The sequence below is a fragment of the Bos indicus x Bos taurus genome, chromosome 9, assembly GCF_003369695.1.
Source record: "Bos indicus x Bos taurus breed Angus x Brahman F1 hybrid chromosome 9, Bos_hybrid_MaternalHap_v2.0, whole genome shotgun sequence".
Lineage (NCBI taxonomy): Eukaryota > Metazoa > Chordata > Mammalia > Artiodactyla > Bovidae > Bos > Bos indicus x Bos taurus.
Genome location: NC_040084.1, coordinates 70,711,565 through 70,730,515, shown reverse-complemented (window position 1 = coordinate 70,730,515; position 18,951 = coordinate 70,711,565). Strand labels below are relative to the sequence as shown.

The window sequence follows — 18,951 nt, the reverse complement described above, 5'->3', positions numbered from 1 at the left end:
AATGGCAAAGTGTGATTTTTCATCAGGTTCTAAGGACAATACAAAGCTAAGCAGAATAGACAATTTTAAAGAGAAGAATAGATAAGGTTTCTGCTATAACTCATCTTTGTTAATTTATGAGGCAGGTAAAATCTACTTTGGAGTCTCCCATTTGCCCTGTCTTTACTTTCTACCATCTCCTAGGAACCCCCTCTCCTTCCTATGAGCTGCTAAACAGTAACTACTGCTGAATGAAAGCATGAAAATGAAACATACCATTCTCACACAGCTTCCCCTGTGAGGTGGCAGTGGTTGAAGGCACAAGAGAAATTTTAGGGGGCATCCAGAGACAAGTACTTCGTAAAAAGGATAAAGGGCTAAGAGTGACGTTTCAAGAAGGGAAGATTTATTCAGTTGGGAAAACTTCCTGGTGTCCCTCAGTTAGTCCAAATTAAAGGTCCTCTTATTGAGAAGAGTTCCTTCTCCATTTCCATGCAAAATCAATGTTGAGCAAGTCTTATAATGAACCTGCTGTCCAGCTTTTTTTTCTATCCACATACTAGCCTGAGTCTGCTGGCTAAATATTGTTGCCCACCTGGCCCAAGTATTAAATAGTTTTCCCAGTAGTCATGTACGGATGTGAGAGTTGGACCATAAAGAAAGCCGGGTGTCGAAAAATTGATGCTTTTTTAAAAAAATTAATTTATCTTTTATTGAAGGATAATTGCTTTACAGAATTTTTCTTTTTTTTTTTTTAGTTTTTATGTCAATTTTATTTTATTTTTTAAATCAATTTTATTGGAGTATAGTTGATGTACAATTGGTTTCTGCTGTTTAGCAAAGTGAGCAGTAATACACACTCACATATGTGTGTATATATATATATATATATACTTTTTTTAAAGATTCTATTCCCATATAGGTTATTACAAAGTATTGAGTAGAGTCCCCTGTGCTCTACAGTAGGTTCTTATTAGTTACCTATTTTACATACAGTTGTGTGTATATATCAATCCCAGTCTTCCAATTAATCCCTCCCCCCTTTTCCCCTTGGCTTCCCAGGTGGCACTAGTGGTAGAGACTCCACCTGCCAATGCAGGAAATGCAGAGATGCGGGTTTGATCTCTGGTTTGGGAAGATCCCCTGGAGTAGGAAACAGCAACCTGCTCCAGTATTCCTTCCCTGGAACATTCCATGGACAGTTGCAGCCTGGTGGGCTAGAGTCCATGGGGTTGCAAAGAGTGAACACCACTGAGCACACACATGCGCGCACGCATAATTTCCCCCTTGGTAACCATAAGTTTGTTTTCCATATCTGTGACTTTATTTCTGTTTTGTAAATAGGTTCATTTGTACCACTTTTTCGATTTCAAACCTCAACATGAACAGTGATGTTGGAGAAGACTCTTGAGTGTCACTTGAACTGCAAGAAATCAATCCTAAAAGAATCCTAAAAGAAATCCTAAAAGAAATCATTGAAACATGTATAATATCATGTGTGAAACGAGTCGCCAGTCCACGTTCGATGCACGATACCTGATGCTTGGGGCTGGTGCAATGGGACAACCCAGAGGGATGGTATGGGGAGGCAGGAGGGAGGAGGGTTCAGGATGGGGAACACATGTATACCTGTGGCAGATTCATTTTGATATTTGGCAAAACCATACAATATTGTAAAGTTTAAAAATAAAATAAAATTAAAAAAAAAAAGACATCAGTACTGAATGTTCATTGGAAGGACTGGTGCTGAAGCTGAACTGCCAAAACTTTGGCCACCTGATGTGAAGAACTGACTCGTTGGAAAAGACCCTGATGCTGGGAAAGATTGAAGGCAAGAGGAGAAGGGGACAACAGAGGATGAGATGGTTGGATGGCATCACTGACTTAATGGACATGAGTTTGAGCAAACTCCAGGAGGTGGTGGTGGACAGGGAGGCCTGGCATGCTACAGTCCATGGGATTGCAAGTGCTGCAGTCCATGGGGTTGCCAAAGGTCAAAAAGGACTGAGCAACTGAACTGAAGTGAACTGAAATGGGAAATGGGGAACTGATGTGAACATTTCAAGGGATGGTTGTCAAGTACTTAAGAAACACAGTTGTGGGTGGCAAAATAGACAAGAGGCTACTAAAATAATTTGTGTCTCATAGGAGGAGAGGAAGAACTTACAATAGCAGAGGTAAGTTGAGTTCAATTCTGTGGCTTAGTTGTGTCCAACACTTTGTGACCCCTTGGACTGCAGCAGGCCAGGCCTCCCTGTCCATCACCAACTCCCAGAGTTCACTCAAACTCATGTCCATCGAGTCCCTGATGCCATCCAACCATCTTGTCCTCTGTCATCCTCTTCTCCTCCTGTTCCCAGTCCCTCCCAGCATCAGGGTCTTTTCCATTGAGTCAGTTCTTTGCATCGGATGGCCAAAGTATTGGAGTTTAAACCTCAGCATCAGTCCTTCCAATGAAGATTCAGTACTCATTTCGTTTAGAATGGACTGGTTGGATCTCCTTGCAGTCCAAGGGACTCTCAAGAGTCTTTTCCAACACCACAATTCAAAAGCATCAATTCTTTGGCATTCAACTTTCTTTATAGTCCAACTCTCACATCTGTACATGACTACTGGAAAAACCATAGCTTTGACTAGACAAAGCTTTGTTGGAAAAGTAATGTCTCTGCTTTTTAATATGCTGTCTAGGTTGGTCATAATTTCTTCCAAGGAGCAAACGTCTTTTAATTTCATGTTTGCAGTCACCATCTGCAGTCATTTTGGAGCCCCTCAAAACAAAGTCTGCCACTTTTCCCACTATTTCCCCATCTGTTTCCCATGAAATGATGGGACCAGATGCCATGATCTTAGTTTTCTGAATGCTGAGCTTTAAGCCAACTTTTTCACTCTCCTCTTTCACTTATATCAAGAGGCTCTTTAGTTCTTCTTCATTTTCAGGCATAAGAGTAGTGTCACCCGCACATCTGAGGTTATTGATATTTCTCCCAGCAATCTTGATTCTGGCTTGTGCTTCAGCCAGCACAGCATTTCTCATGATGTACTCTGCATATGTTGGCAATTTGACCTCTGGTTCCTCTTCAAGAGAATACCAGAAAAACATCTATTTTGCTTTATTGACTATCATTTCAGTCGCTCAGTCGTGTCTGAGTCTTTGCAACCCCATGAATCACAGCACACCAGGCCTCCCCGTCCATCACCAACTCCTGGAGTTCACTCAGATTCACATCCATCGAGTCTGTGATGCCATCCAGCCATCTCATCCTCTGTCTTCTCCTTCTCCTGTCCGCAATCCCTCCCAGCATCAGAGTCTTTTCCAATGAGTCAACTCTTCGCATGAGGTGGCCAAAGTACTGGGGTTTCAGCTTTAGCATCATTCCTTCCAAAGAAATCCCAGGGCTGATCTCCTTCAGAATGGACTGGTTGGATGTCCTTGCAGTCCAAGGGACTCTCAAGAGTCTTCTCCAACACCACAGTTCAAAAGCATAAATTCTTTGGCACTCAGCCTTCTTCACAGTCCAACTCTCACATCCATACATGACCACTGGAAAAACCATAGCCTTGACTAGTCAGACCTTTGTTGGCAAAGTAATGTCTGCTTTTTAATATGCTATGTAGGTTGCTCATAACTTTCCTTCCAAGGAGTAAGCGTCTTTTAATTTCATGGCTGCAGTCACTATCTGTAGTGATTTTGGAGCCCCCAAAAAATAAAGTCTGACACTGCTTCCCCATCTATTTCCCATGAAGTGATGGGACAGAATGCCATGATCTTCGTTTTCTGAATGTTGAGCTTTAAGCCAACTTTTTCACTCTCCTCTTTCACTTTCATCAAGGGGCTTTTGAGTTCCTCTTCACTTTCTGCCATAAGGGTGGTATCATCTGCATATCTGAGGTTATTGATATTTCTCCCAGCAATCTTGATTCCAGCTTGTGTTTCTTCCAGGCCAGCGTTTCTCATGATGTCCTCTGCATATAAATTAAATAAGCAGGGTGACAATATACAGCCTTGACGTACTTCTTTTCCTATTTGGAACCAGTCTGTTGTTCCATGTCCAGTTCTAACTGTTGCTTCCTGACCTGCCTACAGGTTTCTCAAGAGGCAGGTCAGGTGGTCTGGTATTCCCATCTCTTTCAGAATTTCCCACAGTTTATTGTGATCCACATAGTCAAAGGCTTGGCATAGTCAAGAAGGCAGAAATAGATGTTTTTCTGGAACTCTCTTGCTTTTTCCATGATCCAGCAGATGTTGGCAATTTGATCTCTGGTTCCTCTGCGTTTTCTAAAACCAGCTTGAACATCAGGAAGTTCACAGTTCACATTGCAGAAGCCTGGCTTGGAGAATTTTGAGCATTACTTTACTAGCGTTTGAGATGAGTGCAATTGTGCAGTAGTTTGAGCATTCTTTGGCATTGCCTTTCTTTGGGATTGGAATGAAAACTGACCTTTTCCAGTCCTGTAGCCACTGCTGAGTTTTCCAAATTTGTTGACATATTGAGTGCAGCACTTTCACAGCACCATCTTTCAGGATTTGAAATAGCTCAACTGGAATTCTATCATCTCCACTAGCTTTGTTTGTAGTGATGCTTTCCAGGCCCACTTGACTTCACATTCCAGGATGTCTGGCTCTAGGTCAGTGATCACACCATCGTGATTATCTGGGTCATGACGATATTTTTTGTACAGTTCTTCTGTGTATTCTTGCCACCTCTTCTTGATATCATCTGCTTCTGTTATGTGCATACCATTTCTGTCCTTTATCGAGTCCATCTTTGCATGAAATGTTCCCTTGGTATCTCTAACTTTATTGAAGAGATCTCTAGTCTTTCCCATTCTGTAGTTTTCCTCTATTTCTTTGCATTGATCACTGAGGAAGACTTTCTTATCTCTTCTTGCTATTCTTTGGAACTCTGCATTCAGATGCTTATATCTTTCCTTTTCTCCTTTGCTTTTCACTTTTCTTTTCACAGCTATTTGTAAGGCCTCCCAGACAACCATTTTGCTTTTTTGCATTTCTTTTCCATGGGGATGGTCTTGATCCCTGTCTCCTGTACAATGTCACGAACCTCATTCCATAGTTCATCAGGCACTATATCTATCAGATCTAGTCCCTTAAATCTATTTCTCACTTCCACTGTATAATCATAAGGGATTTGATTTAGGTCATATGTCAAAGCCTTTGACTGTGTGGATCACAATAAATGGTGGAAAATTCTTCAAGAGATGGGAATACCAGACCACCTGACCTGCCTCTTGAGAAACCTATATGCAGGTCAGGAAGCAACAGTTAGAACTGGACATGGAACAATAGACTGGTTCCAAATAGGAAAAAGAGTATGTCAAGGTATATATTGTCACCATGCTTATTTAATTTATATGCAGAGTACATCATGAGAAACACTGGGCTGGAGGAAGCAGAAGCTGGAATCAAGATTGCCAGGAGGAATATCAATAACCTCAGATATGCAGATAACACCACCCTTTTGGCAGAAAGTGAAGAGGAACTCAAAAGCCTCTTGATGAAAGTGAAAGAGGAGAGTGAAAAAGTTAGCTTAAAGCTCAACATTCAGATAACTAAGATCATGGCATCCTGTCCCATCACTTCATGGAAAATAGATGGGGAACAGTGGAAACAATGTCAGACTTTATTTTTTGAGGCTCCAAAATCACTGCAGATAGTGACTGCACCATGAAATTAAAAGACGCTTACTCCTTGGAAGAAAAGCTATGACCAACCTAGATAGCATGTTCAAAAGCAGAGACATTACTTTGCCAACAAAGGTCTGTCTAGTCAAGGCTATGGTTTTTCCAGTGGTCATGCATGGATGTGAGAGTTGGACTGTGAATAAAACTGAGCGTAGAAGAATTGATGCTTTTGAACTGTAGTGTTTGAGAAGACTCTTGAGAGTCCCTTGGACTGCAAGATGATCCAACCAGTCCATTCTATAGGAGATCAGCCCTGGGTGTTCTTTGGAAGGAATGATGCTAATGCTGAAACTCCAGTACTTTGGCCACCTCATGCGAAGAGTTGACTCATTGGAAAAGACTCTGATGCTGGGCGGGATTGGGGGCAGTAGGAGAAGGGGATGACAGAGGATGAGATGGCTGGACAGCATCACCGACTTGATGGACGTGAGTTTGAGTGAACTCCGGGAGTTGGTGATGGACAGAGATACCTGGCGTGGTGTGATTCATAGTGTCGCAAAGAGTCGGACACGACTGACCGACTGAACTTAACTGTACTCTGCATATAAGTTAAATAAGCAAGGTGACAATATACAGCCTTGATATACTCTTTTCCCAATTTGGAACCAGTCTGCTGTTCCATGTCCAGTTCTTACTGTTGCTTGTTGACCTGCATACAGATTTCTCATGAGGCAGATCAGGTGATCTGGTATTCCCATCTCTTGAAGAATTTTTCACAATTTGTTTTGATCCACATAGTCAAAGGCTTTGGTGTAGTCAATAAAGAAGAAGTAGATGTTTCTGGAACTCTCTTGCTTTTTCAATGATTTCCAACAGATGTTGGCAATTTGATCTCTGGTTCCTCTGCCTTTTCTAAAACCAGCTTGAACATCTGGAACTTTGGTTCACATATGTTGAAATCTGGCTTGGAGAATTTTGAGCATTAGTTTACTAGTGTGTGAGATGAGTGCAATTGTGTGATAGTTTGAGCATTCTTCGGCATTGCTTTTTTTGGGACTGGAATGAAAAGTGACATTTTCCAGTCCTGTGGCCACTGCTGAGTTTTCCAAATTTGCTGGCATATTGAGTGCAGCACTTGAACAGCATCATCTTTTAGGATTTGAAGTAGCTCAACTGGAATTCCACCACCGCCACTAGATTCGTTCATAGTGATGCTTTATAAAGCCCACTTGACTTTGCATTCCAGGATGTCTGGCTCTAGGTGAATGATCACACCGTCCTGATTATCTGGGTTGTGAGATCTTTTTTGTATGCTTACTGAGTAGCAGATATATCCTAAGCTTTATGGCAGGTGTATAGCAGGCTGTCACATATACTCCTATGCCCATAAAAACACCAGTATGCTGAGGAATCCCACATGATCATATCAGGCACAATTTTTTTCCTGAGCTAAAAGTATGCAGGCTAACCTACTCACTGAAGAACCTCAGTTTTATGTTCTTCTACCCAACCCCAACTTAATCCATAATCATCCCCTCAAATGTACTTTTTGTGCTACATACTGTATCTTTTTGGCAAGCTAAACACCTGGGAATCATCCTTGATTCCTGCTTCCATTATGCACTCCAAATCTTTCCATCCTCTCAGTCTTTAAATTCTATATGTTATATTGTCAGAAAATAGGGAGGCAAGTTTACTGAGTAAAGTGGGGTGAAAACAGGTTTGAGAATTGAGAGTGAAGAAAAGGTAGCACTACCCAGAAGAATTCAGTTGACAATTAACTGAGTAATTGTTTTCAGGCACATCTTTAATATCTGTTTCATTTTTATATCAAGCTATTTTTATCCTTAATGGTAGATTATGCTTTAATTTTTAAGTATTAAACATAATGTGAAGGAAAAAATTCTTCATCACTTATTTGTTTTGTAGGGTTGCTTTCTATTTGCTTTAAAGGATCAAAGGTAACTTTTTTCCTCAGACTTGAAATACTTTAATGGGGTGGCTCAGAATGGCACTCAGAATGGTACCACTCAGGTGGTAAAGAATCTGCCTGCAATGCAAGAGACTGGGGTTCAATTCCTGGGTCAGGAAGATCCCCTAGAAAAGGGAATGGCTACCCACCAAGTATTCTTTTTTTTTTTCTTTCTGTAGACAAACACATCATTTTTCCTTTTTATTTTAGATGAGGGATACAATTACAATAAATCTCCTACATAGAAACAAGTTCTGTTCTAAGAGCATATTCATAAATCCAATTTGTTTAAGTCCAATGAAGTTAGCCTAGGTACCCAACTAACATAATCGTTATATAGTACTGTAATGTAATAGGTTTATAATACTTTCCACAGAAATAATACAAAGAAGGCAAACAAACACAAGCACAAAAAATAAAGAAAACATCTTTAATCTTACAATACAGTACCTTGAAAAGTATGTTAATACAGTATCACAGCCGCTCCAGTATTCTTGCCTGGAGAATTCCATGGATGAAGGAGCCTGGTGGGCTACAGTCCATGGGGTCCCAAAAAGTTGGACAAGACTGAGTGATTAACACTTTACAGTCTTTAGTCTGCCTCTGTAATTCTCTGATTTCCTGTTGATACCCGAAGGGCAAAATTCTGTGTCCAGAAAGTATATTACCATCAGAACTGCCTGGCCGTCAGCTCCCAATTGTCCTATCAGATAGTTAGACAGTTGCCTCCCCTTGACATTCTTTGCTTCATTTAGTTGCTGTTACAAAGAGATAATTTAGTTTCAGAAGCGAATCAAACAGGGCCCTTCCATGGGTTGCCACTAGTCCAGCAGCACTGAACCCTGCTATTGGGCTTTGAGGTCTGTTGCTGCAATTTTGGAATTTGTAATAATTTTATCTTTGAATTGTATTTTGTATGTGAAGTCGGAAGGGACCATGGAGCATGTGCGGGGTCTTGGAACCTGGAATCACATTACCTATGATTGTCTCCCATTATATCCCTTTCTCCCTGGGAGGGGTTTTCATCTACCTGCTCCTCACCCCCTGGCTCTCTGGGCCCAGTCCAGGGTCTCCTTCCTTACTCTGACCTACTAGCACCGCCATTCCTTTTCCACCCTGTGCGAGGACCGGACGTGACGTTGGGGAGGCTGTGGTGAGGTGCGCACTCCAGCAGTCTCACTGTAGGCATGCATGGAAAGTGTCATCCCATCTCAGGTTGGTAGGGCCACAGCACGTTCCAGTAGAGACTCAGCGGGCCAAGCCCCTCACCTACCCCAATTCATGCACGGTGTGGGTCCTGATGTGGAGGCTGCAGTCCCAGGGGGTTGTCTGTCTGTCTTTGGTTGAGGCGGCAGGCCCAGGAGAAGGGTAGATGCCTGGCTCAGCTTCCTCACCCCAAACAGAGCCTGGACTATTGTTTCAGTGGTTGGTGGAAGGGGGAGCCTGGCAGTGGGGGGGCCACTGAGTTGCAGAACAGGGTCTCCAGGCACCTATAAGGACCTGCACTTGACCTGCTAATATCTCCACGTCCAAGAGAGCGAGGCATTCCACAGCAAAAATCAAATATCTTGGCAAGTCGAGAGAAACTGCAGAGAAGGGGAAAAAACTTGTGAATGTGAGGGCACTATTTTTCATATTTTTGAACAAAGATCTCCAGATTGTTGTTTTGTCCCAGATCCTGCAAATTGTGTAGCCAGTCTTATAAATAGGGAATAGGTAACATTATTGCCAAATACAAAATGAGGCTATTTTGGAACCGTTGAATTAAAATCGATTTCTTGGATGTTAAAATCGTGTTCTGATAAAGTAAAAGGGCACAGAGAAATATGTTTTGCAGAAAAACTTTTTAATTATAATCAACAAAGGTAAGTTTCTTTTCATCAGTCACACCTTACACTACAGGGATTGCTTGTGGGGAATTTATAATGGGCAAAGTTTATTGGCTGGCTTTCTAAAGCACCCTAGGTGTTAACGTTTCAGACAACATGAAGGCTGAGGTCCATTGAGAGGTGACTTTTTAAATGTGCAATTGTTGCATGTGATTATCCTTTGCAAGGAAGAAGTTCACAGGTGTAAAGGGCCAGGTATCTAAATTAAATTTCTTCAATTATTCAGATAATGTGATTTCTGAATAACCATAGTAGATTTGCTTAAAGTTCACTACTTATGAGATCTAGATAAAGAGAAATAATTATATAAACACAGAAGGAATAAATTTCAGAATTTTAAAAATTCTTTTAATTTCTTTACCTAACAAAATGGAAAATAGATATAATATGAGGAAGTTTTAAAAGCATTATTCAAGTATGTAGTTTTATTTATTTAATTTTCAGAATTGAACCATTTTTTCCGAAGGGCAGAAAAAAAGCAAGCATCCAACTGCAGAACCATGACCAGCAATCTTTCCCAACCTGATACCGTGCAGTTCTGCTATGAGAATGTGAACAGATCTTGTATTAAATCTTCCTACTCACCTGCATCTCGGGTGATTCTGTACACAGTGTTTGGCTTTGGGTCTTTATTGGCTATCTTTGGAAACTTCTTGGTGATGATTTCAGTTCTTCACTTCAAGCAGCTGCATTCGCCAGCCAATTTCTTGATCGCCTCTCTGGCCTGTGCAGACTTTCTGGTGGGAGTGACCGTGATGCCCTTCAGCATGGTCAGGTCCGTGGAGAGCTGCTGGTACTTTGGAGCCAGATTTTGTGCCCTTCACAGTTCCTGTGATGTGGCATTTTGTTACTCTTCTCTCTTCCACTTGTGCTTCATCTCCATTGACAGGTACGTTGCTGTTACTGACCCCCTGGTCTATCCCACCAAGTTCACGGTGTCTGTGTCAGGAGTATGCATCTGCATCTCCTGGATCCTGCCCATTGTGTACAGCGGAGCTGTGTTCTACACAGGTGTCAGTGACGATGGGATGGAGGAATTAGTAAGTGCTCTCAACTGTATAGGCGGTTGTCAAATTGTTGTAAATCAAGAATGGGTTTTGATAAGTGTTCTGATATTTTTTATACCTTCCCTCATTATGGTAATTCTTTATGGTAAGATTTTTATTGTAGCTAAACAACAAGCTCTAAAAATTGAAAATACTGGCAGCAAAGCAGAATCAGAGAGTTACAAATTGAGAGTGGCCAAGAGAGAGAGAAAAGCGGCTAAAACACTGGGGGTCACAGTAGTAGCATTTATGATTTCATGGTTACCATATACAATTGATATATTAATTGATGCCTTTATGGGTTTCATAACTCCTGCCTATATTTATGAGATTTGCTGTTGGGTGCCTACTATAACTCAGCCATGAACCCTTTGATTTATGCTTTATTTTACCCTTGGTTTAGGAAAGCCATGAAAGTCGTTTTAACTGGGGGACTTTTTAATGATAGTTCATCAACCATTAGTTTATTTTCAGAATTAATGAGAGCACTAAGTTGAAATTTTAGGATTATTTTTAAAATTATGAATTTATGGTGAAATTAGACACAAAAAATGAATAAAGTCTTTCAAAATTGGGGAAATATTTATTTTTTTCAAGTTAGCCAGGAACAAAGTTGCAGGCAGGTGTTTTAATCATAAGATGTAAAGATATTTACATTGTAGAGATATTTATTGCACTAAATAATAAATGATAAAGTGCTTTACCTGTGTCACCTGTCTCAACACTCTGCACATGCTCTTACCACATGCACTTGTCTCTTTCCATTTCATTGAATCCTGAATCTCATTTTTCATTGTCAAATCTGTAATAATTTTCTCATTTATGCTCAACTTTCATATAGCTTTCAATGGTTCTTTTTTCTCAGTCTTTTGCAACATTGTATTATGTTACTAGGGTTGTCATGACAAAGTATCAACACATGGAGTGGTTTAATCAACAGAAATTATTTTCTCCTAGTTTTAGAGGTTAGAATTCCAAGATCAATGTGTCAGCAGTTTGTTTCTTATGAGGACCCCTCTCCTTGGATTGCAGATGGCTGTCTTCTCTCTGTGTTCTCTCATGGTCCTTGCTACGTGAGAGTCTGCATCCTAATCTCCTTTTCTAAGAACACCAGTCATGTTGGATTAGGGCTCATGCTTAAGAACTCATTTTAACTTAATTACCTTTTCAAAGATCTTGTCTCCAAATACAGTTATACTGCTTAATACTGGGAATTAGGACTTCAACATGTGAATTAGGGGTGAGGGGACCTGATTCAGTCCATATCAGACAGTCCAGGCTCAATAATATTACATAAGGCTTCCTAGATGGCGCTAATGATAAAGAACCCACCTGCAGTGCAGGAGATGTAAGACACAGGTTCAGTTCCTTGGTTTGGAAGATCCCCTGGAGAAGGGCATGGCAACTCACTCCAGTATTCTTGCTGGGAAATCCCATGGACAGCGGAGCCCCACAGGCGGGCTACAATTCTTAGGGTATCAAAGAGTGGGACACAATTTAAGGGACTTAACACACACACAAGGGTCTGTACCTCTATGTCCTCTGTACCTTCCTGGAGCTTTTGGAGCAGCAGGTAAGCCTCTCCTGCTTAATGGCTGGGCAGAATCTTGAAATTTTGACTTGCAGTATTGTGGAAGCAGTAATTCTGCTTTGGAATAAGATATAAGTTACAGACATTATGCAGAAGTGGAAAATTGTGTAAAAATTGTACCACATAAAGACTGGCATAATGATCATTCAGTTCAGTTCAGTCGCTCAGTCGTGTCCGACTCTCTGCGATCCCATGAATTACAGCACGCCAAGCCTTCCTGTTCATCACCAACTCCCAGAGTTCACTCAAACTCATGTCCATCGAGTCAGTGATGCCATCCAGCCATCTCATCCTCTGTCATCCCCTTCTCCTCCTGCCCCAATCCCTCCCAGCATCAGAGTCTCTTCCAATGAGTCAACTTTTCACATGAGGTGGCCAAAGTATCGGAGTTTCAGCTTCAGCATCAGTCCTTCCAATGAACACCCAGGACTGATCTCCTTTAGGATGGACTGGTTGGATCTCCTTGCAGTCCAAGGGACTCTCAAGAGTCTTCTCCAACACCACAGTTCAAAAGCATCAATTCTTCGGTGCTCAGCTTTCTTCACAGTCCAGCTCTCACATCCATACATGACCACTGGAAAAACCATAGCCTTGACTAGACGGACCTTTGTTGGCAAAGTAATGTCTCTGCTTTTGAATATGCTATCTAGGCTGGTCATAACTTTCCTTCCAAGGAGTAAGTGTCTTTTAATTTCATGGCTGCAATCACCATCATTAGCTAATGTAAAATCTGAATGTGAAAGCAATTATCACTAACAGTGACAATTTCTGCACCAATTTTTCTCACTTGAAGGTAAAGTGTAATTCACAAGAGAAAGACAATCTACAAAGAATAGATGAGTGGCCTTGTAACAATAAATACATTTTCATGCTATCACTTCCTATCCTTAATAAATTAGATTATCTGTAGCAGATTTTTAAGAAAAGACATTAAGTTCCCTATTTTTAGAGTATAGAGGACACAGAAAAAATTAAGTGGAAGAGTTGGATCACGTTATAGTTCAGAGGAGAAGGGGACGACAGAGGATGAGATGGTTGGATGGCATCACCGACTCAATGGACATGGGTTTGGGTGGACTCCGGGAGTTGGTGTTGGACAGGGAGGCCTGGTGTGCTGCAGTTCATGGGGTCGCAGAGTTGGACACAACTGAGCAACTGAACTGAACTGATAGTTTCATTCAATAAATGTCACAGAAAATTGCACTGTTACTAAATTAAATTATAGATAATGTATATGACAAGGCCAAAGGAAAATTAAACTTTTTAAAGTTTATCCTATGGGTAAGCAAAATATTATATTGTAACAAATGACACCAAAATCTTAATGTAATTCTAAATATGAAATGCACTTGAACATGAAGTGAGTATGTGGAATACAACAAAAGAAAATAAGACAGACGATTCTATCATACAATTCATGATAGTCTTTTCTCAATATGACTATCCCAGATATGCCCATCATGGTTTTCTAATAAAAACTTACAATGCCTTGATGGTATTGACACCACATTATAACCTCCTGGGTCTTAGATGACTAAATTAGAGTTGGCAACATGATTCCAGAAAAATTCTTCAGTAGGTAGGGATGAATCTATTATATTGTCTATTATATTATACCCAAGAGAGAAAGAACAAAGACACAGGCCATGTTAATACTGAGCATTTGAATGAAGTTCCTGGATCTTCCCTAAGTTCTATGCAAAGGTTTGATTGCTCATTGTTTCCATGTTAACATGTTAGAAATATATCTATCACTGAAATTCAACACCTACTCAGAGGTAAAATTTTAGGAGCACAATTTTTAAGGTTCAGATAAAGACAAAATGGTCCAATGTTATCACATTTTATAAATGCTGTAAGTACTAGTTAATACAATTAGACAAGCCATATAAATAGACATGGAAATTCAAAAATTAAAAATTAGTGTATCATCATTTGCAGATAGTGTGACTAAAAAAATTTAAGTCTGCCTTGATATTATTGAGAAGCAAGTTGTGGGCACCAAATGCCTTCACTTGCCATACAAATAGAGATTATAGACATATATTTCCCACAATTGTTTAATTTACTTGAAGTGGAAAAGCACTCCGTGACTTTGAATTATACCATATATGTCCCCTAAGAAAACTTTCCTGTTATGTTTTTTAAAAATCCTACACAAGGGCTTCACTGGCAGTCCAGTGGTTAAGGTTCTGAGTTTCCACTGCAAGGAGCATGGGTCTGATCCCTGATAGGGGGAAATCTTTCATGGGGAGTGACACAGCCAAAAAAAAAAAAATTCTATAAGAAAGATGTCTGCTTCCAGCTCACATCATATAAAATGACTGATGACTTTGAATTCTGGAGGTAGTATCAGACACACCTTTCAAAGCTGCTGCTGCTGCTGCTGCTGCTGCTGCTAAGTCACTTCAGTCGTGTCCGACTCTGTGCGACTCCATGAACGGCAGCCCACCAGGCTCCCCCATCCCTGGGATTCTCCAGGCAAGAACACTGGAGTGGGTTGCCATTTCCTTCTCCAATGCATGAAAGTGAAAAGTGAAAGTGAAGTCGCTCAGTCATATCGAGTCTTAGCGACCCCATGGACTGCAGCCTTCCAGGTTCCTCCATCCATGGGATTTTCCAGGCAAGAGTACTGGAGTGGGGTGCCATTGCCTTCTCCTTCAAAGCTGAAGGGAACATAAAATAAAAATATTTTTTAGTTGAAAAAAAGCAAGTGTTCATTGCCAGCACACCATCACACACAAAGAAACTAAAGCAAATTCTTTTTATTTTTTTTTATTTTTAAACTTTACAAAATTGCATTAGTTTTGCCAAATATCAAAATGAATCCGCCACAGGTATACATGTGTTCCCCATCCTGAACCCTCCTCCCTCCTCCCTCCCCATACCATCCCTCTGGGTCGTCCCAGTGCACTAGCCCCAAGCATCCAGTATCATGCATTGAACCTGGACTGGCAACTCGTTTCATACATGATATTTTACATGTTTCAATGCCATTCTCCCAAATCATGCCACCCTCTCCCTCTCCCACAGAGTCCATAAGACTGTTCTATACATCGGTGTCTCTCTTGCTGTCTCGTACACAGGGTTATTGTTACCATCTTTCTAAATTCCATATATATGCGTTAGTATACTGTATTTATGTTTTTCCTTCTGGCTTACTTCACTCTGTATAATAGGCTCCAGTTTCATCCACCTCATTAGAACTGATTCAAATGTATTCTTTTTAATGGCTGAGTAATACTCCATTGTGTATATGTACCACTGCTTTCTTATCCATTCATCTGCTGATGGACATCTAGGTTGCTTCCATGTCCTGGCTATTATAAACAGTGCTGTGATGAACATTGGGGTACACGTGTCTCTTTCCCTTCTGGTTTCCTCAGTGTGTATGCCCAGCAGTGGAATTTCTGGATCATAAGGCAGTTCTATTTCCAGTTTTTTAAGGAATCTCCACACTGTTCTCCATAGTGGCTGTACTAGTTTGCATTCCCACCAACAGTGTAAGAGGGTTCCCTTTTCTCCACACCCTCTCCAGCATTTATTACTTGTAGACTTTTGGATCGCAGCCATTCTGACTGGTGTGAAATGGTACCTCATAGTGGTTTTGATTTGCATTTCTCTGATAATGAGTGATGTTGGGCATCACACTCTCTGACACATCACAGCAGGATCCTCTATGACCCACCTCCCAGAATATTGGAAATAAAAACAAAAATAAACAAATGGGACCTAATTAACCTTAAAAGCTTCTGTACATCAAAGGAAACTATTAGCAAGGTGAAAAGACAGCCTTCAGAATGGGAGAAAATAATAGCAAATGAAGCAACTGACAAACAACTAATCTCAAAAATATACAAGCAACCCCTACAGCTCAACTCCAGAAAAATAAATGAACCAATCAAAAAATGGGCCAAAGAACTAAATAGACATTTCTCCAAAGAAGACATACAGATGGCTAATAAAGCAAATTCTCCGTGGAGAAGAAAATCGATTCCAGAGGAAACACTGAAAGGTAGGAAATAATGAATATCACAACGTATAAAGAAGAGAAAACTTAATACATGCTAAACTAAAATAAATGCCTTTTGGGATTTAAATGAAATCTTTTGGGATTTAATTAAATTTAAACTAAATTATTTAAATAAAATAAATGATAACAGTTATCAAAAGAGGTGGGGGAGATAATAAGTTTAGATACTTAGCTGTGGTTCCTGGCAATTTCTTGCACTGCTTGGAATTCATAAAATTTAATTAATCAACAATACATATTGAAACTCTTGGGTACCTGCCAACAGAATGATAAAAGTGATATTTATAATTTCATAGCAGGGAATGATTGAATAATAACAAAAATTAATTAAAATAAGTCAAGAAGCCTTAAAAGAACAAAGAAAAAAATTTGATGATTAGAAAAAAACAGTAATACAATCCATTTAAACCCAAACACATCAACAGTTATATTAAATATATACACAGTAATCATTCAAATTTACAATAAACTTATTGGATTGGATTTTAAAAATTCAGCTTTAAATTCTTTTCTTTACCCTTGGTTTAGGGGAGAATTAAAACTTAATATAACTGGTCAAGATTAAAAATTTATCAATATAAATTTGTTTTCTAGATAAATTAAAGTGAGGAAATTTAGTTTAAAAAATTTCCATTTTTTGGATTAAAGATCTAAACGTAAGACCAGAAACTATAAAACTCCTAGAGGAGAACATAGGCAAAACACTCTCCGACATACATCACAGCAGAATCCTCTATGACCCACCTCCCAGAATATTGGAATTAAAAGCAAAAATAAACAAATGGGACCTAATTAACCTTAAAAGCTTCTGCACATCAAAGGAAACTATTAGCAAGGTGAAAAGACAGCCTTCAGAATGGGAGAAAATAATAGCAAATGAAGCAACCGACAAACAACTAATCTCAAAAATATACAAGCAACTCCTACAGCTCAACTCCAGAAAAATAAACGACCCAATCAAAAAATGGGCCAAAGAACTAAATAGACATTTCTCCAAAGAAGACATACAGATGGCTAACAAACACATGAAAAGATGCTCAACATCACTCATTATCAGAGAAATGCAAATCAAAACCACTATGAGGTACCATTTCACACCAGTCAGAATGGCTGCGATCCAAAAGTCTACAAATAATAAATGCTGGAGAGGGTGTGGAGAAAAGGGAACCCTCTTACACTGTTGGTGGGAATGCAAACTAGTACAGCCACTATGGAGAACAGTGTGGAGATTCCTTAAAAAACTGGAAATAGAACTGCCTTATGATCCAGCAATCCCACTGCTGGGCATACACACTGAGGAAACCAGAAGGGAAAGAGACACGTGTACCCCAATGTTCATCGCAGCACTGTTTATAATAGCCAAGACATGGAAGCAACCTAGATGTCCATCAGCAGATGAATGGATAAGAAAGCAGTGGTACATATACACAATGGAGTATTACTCAGCCATTAAAAAGAATACATTTGAATCAGTTCTAATGAGGTGGATGAAACTGGAGCCTATTATACAGAGTGAAGTAAGCCAGAAGGAAAAACATAAATACAGTATACTAACGCATATATATGGAATTTAGAAAGATGGTAACAATAACCCTGTGTACGAGACAGCAAGAGAGACACCGATGTATAGAACAGTCTTATGGACTCTGTGGGAGAGGGAGAGGGTGGCATGATTTGGGAGAATGGCATTGAAACATGTAAAATATCATGTATGAAACGAGTTGCCAGTCCAGGTTCAATGCATGGTACTGGATGCTTGGGGCTAGTGCACTGGGACGACCCAGAGGGATGGTATGGGGAGGGAGGAGGGAGGAGGGTTCAGGATGGGGAACACATGTATACCTGTGGCGGATTCATTTTGATATTTGGCAAAACTAATACAATTATGTAAAGTTTAAAAATAAAATAAAATTAGAAAAAAAAATTTCCATTTTTAATGGCATACTATATAGTGTTGGGTATAATTTCAAATTTGAGAAAAGCTGTTCCTCAAACTCAATGAAACAAACATTGTTTAAATTGATTTTCTTCAACCATCTCCTAGAAATGTGTTTCCAAAAGCACATTGGTCATCTTTCCTTACTGCTAAGATTTTTAACTTTTCCATTTCCCAGTCTTCTGGTAAATACATTTTTTTGTATTTTCACCCTTCATGCTCACCTCCCTATTATTTTCAATGCTCATTTTCTTCTTCCTATTTTTCTCTTAACATCATGTTTCAAAATTTAAAATTTCCATATAATAAAAAATCAAGTTGTGAATAAGAGAAACTTGAAATACCTCTTTAGAACATCTATTCTATTTTGATTGCTTTGGTTGAAATGAGGAATAAGTAGGATTATTTTCCTAACACTTCAGACTTACAAGGCCAGAGTCTGTTGGGACAGGAGGAAATGATATTCAATACATTTGAACTAGTTCTGGACAATAGCAAAACTTCCTTGCATCCAGGAATAAGAGTAGGAAGGATAATCAGAGACCAGAAATTAGTAAGAAAATAGTGAACGTCTATTGGGAAAGGTAACCCATCTCTCTGAATATGGTCTGAGTTGAGTGATAATAAATGATAAGCTCGTGTAATTGGTTATAGAAGCCCTATATGGAGATCCACATGTTAAACCCTAGAACCCATCAATGCTAATCTTATTTGAAAAAAGAAAGCTCTTGAAGATGTGATTAAGAACTTTTAAATGGAAAAATTATCCTGGATTATTTGATTGAGTACTAAAGGCATTACCCTGCATGTTCATCTAAGGAAGAGGCACTAGGAGATTACCCACAGAGAGAAAAAGGTGATGTGA

At 39.7% G+C, this 18,951-nt stretch overlaps 1 pseudogene; it reads left to right on the top strand.

The window, feature by feature from the left end:
- Window positions 1-9,980: 9,980 nt before the first annotated feature.
- On the top strand, window positions 9,981-11,023 carry LOC113898734 (annotated as a pseudogene).
- Window positions 11,024-18,951: the final 7,928 nt, after the last annotated feature.